Source organism: Pezoporus occidentalis, unplaced genomic scaffold (assembly GCF_034315485.1).
Source record: "Pezoporus occidentalis ecotype Australia unplaced genomic scaffold, CSIRO_AGI_Poc_V1 ctg33, whole genome shotgun sequence".
Taxonomy (NCBI): Eukaryota; Metazoa; Chordata; class Aves; order Psittaciformes; family Psittacidae; genus Pezoporus; species Pezoporus occidentalis.
Window position 1 is genome coordinate 234,713 of NW_026915268.1, and position 3,244 is coordinate 237,956.

Genomic DNA, 3,244 nt, shown 5'->3' on the forward strand with positions numbered 1-3,244 from the left:
GAACAGAAGAGAAACCGCAGGGCTATTTCATGGCTGAATTCACACAGGAATTCTTATAAGTACAGTATCTCAATTTAAAGATAATATTACTGAAGAACCCAGAACACCATGAAAAATGCATATTGGAAAAATCAGGGCATGACTCTTCAGAAATGAAGCCAATGGCTTGATAAAAATAAAACCTCACTGGTGTGTTCCAGTCAGTTGGTTGATTTTTCTGATCTACAGACTGGACTATCTTTTTAAATCAATGACTGAATTTTACGTTGAGCACTGGATAAAGAGGCTCGTGCCGAAAAGCCACAGTCCATGCATGATCACGACAAACACAGGCAGGCACAAAAGACAGAGAGAGATCTGATGAGTAACTGGCGTTTGCTTAGTCAGAACCTGAAGGATCTTCATCAAGAACTTTCAAAACAGCTAACAGATAGCTTGACTTTGAGTGAAACACAACCAAGAATTATTGTCATTATGTACACCCACAAAAAAAGAGAGATTTCACAACATCTTCTCAGATGAATGCACACACAGAGAAAAGGCTTTACCAACATTTGCTTCAGGTGGGCAATCATCCGGCTTTATAAAAAAATAGCTCCCGATTTGCCTTCCATTTTCCTAAGTCATATTTTGAGCCCATTCTAACGTGTTAAAACAATTAAACAAACTACAACATGAACCAGTATACATAAAGACAGCTGCTTCCTTTCTCAAAAGCTGTGAAATGCTAAATAACCTATGACTCCTGCCCACGTATGTGCCTAGCCAAGCCAGAGGATCACACAAGGGTGTGCACTATTTTGAAAGCTGGGTGTAAGATCTGTCATGTCAGATTTGTATTCACATGTTACAATGGAATCCATGACTTTCATTTCAACAGCAGCTGGAGCAGTGGGCACAGAAGGAACATGCAGCTCAACCTGGGAAATGAGGATGAATTTGGTTTAAAAAAAAATCCTTCTTCCCAAGAGCTGCTAGTGGCTGATGCAGATACTTGTTTTGGGGTCACACCATGTCAGCATCTTATGGCAGAAAGATTGCATTTCTTCTCCCCCTCCCCTCCAGTGGATACTGCAGCCTCAGAGAATTTTACATATATCCTCAGAGATGCTTATATGTATCAGAAAAGTACAGCTGTAGGGTTTAAAAAAATATTCCACATGCCCTACAAATTCAAACCCTTTTTTATGTAATCTATTTAATCTTCCATTAATGATAATCTCTGCTACCAATGTGCCCAAACAGGGTCAATTTCTGCTGGATTTGCACTTCTTGCATTTCATCCTATAACTGAGCTGTATTTAATGAGGCAAAACACCCTGCTGTAAAACGTATTAGCAGTCTCCCTAAAACAAATAACGGTTACAAGACTCTGCAACTGCCAGGAACATTTCAAGATTCTGGGTTTTCTTCTTCCTTTGTATGTCTTGCATGGAGGAGAGTCCTGCCAGATGAACATTATTTATTAATCAGGATATTCTTGCCTAATGTGCCTTGCAAGGAGACAGCATAGAGGGGTGGAAATTGCTGTGGATTTCTCACACACCCCCAAAAAGACAACCATGACATGGGGAGAAAAGGATAGATTGGAAGAGAGCATTTATACCCCAAGAGATCCTACCTGACAAGGCCAGGCAGCATTTCAAACTCACACAGGTCACAGCAGTCTGAAACACCACATAACATGTCTGGTTCACACAAGACTTGAAAACAGAGACACTGGTTGAGAATCAGGCTCCCTTTGCCTGTTTGTTTTTAAGTGCCCTACACAGCTCCCTACACCCAAGTGAAATGGGTAGGGTCCAACTCCACGTAAGTTTCCTTCTGGTAACTATTTGATTTCCTTGGGTTGTACCCACAGAGCAAACAGGCTCAGACACACCTGTAAAGGAAGGTTCTCTCTCAATTACTGTAGCAGACACTGGGGAAATGAGTTACTGCTTTGTTTGCTCTTCTGATTTAGTGATAGTTTTATTCGTAATCATTCCCAGCCATCCACCACCTGCACATCCACCCACACGTCCAATTTGCTGTTCTCCCGATTTTGTCAATTCACAAGATCAGCTCGCCCTGCATGTATTTCCAGCCTCAGGGCTCATCAGAAAATAGATTTAATGGACAAAATAAAGTTCAAATAACGCGCTAACAAAATCCTTGAGCTGAACAGCCATACATTAGCATGCAAAAGGGGAGCCACGGGCTGTAAAAGCAATTCAGGTGGTAGCATTCAATTGAATTGACGTTCGTACCAGAAGCAACCAAGAGTTAATGGAGGACACATGGCTCCTCGTTTCCTCTACTGCATCCAAGAAAACGCAGAAGATGAGTATAATAACGGTATAATTGAGCATTTCACTAAACAGCATCACACATAAGCTCTTTTGGCACGGATTGCGTTTGTCCTAGATAACCTTTACGAGATGCTGAAAGTTGATGCACCCAAACCAAATGAATTTCAGATTCAGCCCGAATTCTTAGGTTTGTGCCTCGGAGGGTGGGAAGAGCCAGACACCGAGCATCAATCGACGAACTAGCCCCATCCCGTTCTTAAAAAACAAACAAACAAACAAAAAAAAAAAAAAAAAAACACCAAAAAAAAAAAATCAGTCAATTACAGCAAGACGGTGCGGTGTCTACACACAGGAGCCGCAAGAGCGTTTGACTGCGTCTGCATATTCGTGGGGTGCCCTGGGCTCCTTCCCCGTAGTCCTGGCAGCGGCTCTTTCACGAGCCTAGTGCTGGGACGGAGGGCGCATCCTTCTAGAGCCCTCTCTCAAATCTCTTTCGAGGGAGATGACTGTGTGGAAAGTCAAACTCCCTCACGGACACAGAGGCACCGGCACAGCACCTCCCTTGGACTGCTCTCCCCCACCGCCCCTTCCGGAGCCGCCGGTGCCCGGGAGGTCGTCAACTGTCCCTCTCGCTGAGACAGCTACCAACATATCTCAAATACCCTCAGCAGACCAGCCTTTAAGAAGAGAGTGGGGTCTGCACCTTTCCTAAAAAACACAATGAAATCTAGTCCCCGCTCAAATGGCTGCTCCTGCCTCACCATCCATCACATCACAACAGCGAGGAACTTGCCGGTGGAGAAGGGGGCGCAAGCGGGGAAAGGGGCGCAAGCAGGGGAGGGAGAAAAGAACCGCCAACTTCGGAGCAATTCGGCCTCCCGCAGGGCGGGAGCCGCACGTCTCGCGGAGACGCGCTGGCAGCAACCTCCGCCCGAGGCATCGCCCTAACCCCG

The 3,244-nt window shown here is 44.9% G+C and overlaps 1 protein-coding gene across 2 annotated transcripts in view; it reads right to left on the reverse strand.

Moving 5' to 3' along the window:
• The window catches only part of LOC134168987 (pro-neuregulin-3, membrane-bound isoform-like), a 174,092-nt gene that overhangs the window by 168,970 nt on the left and 1,878 nt on the right, over nt 1-3,244 (reverse strand). The window lies entirely within an intron of this gene.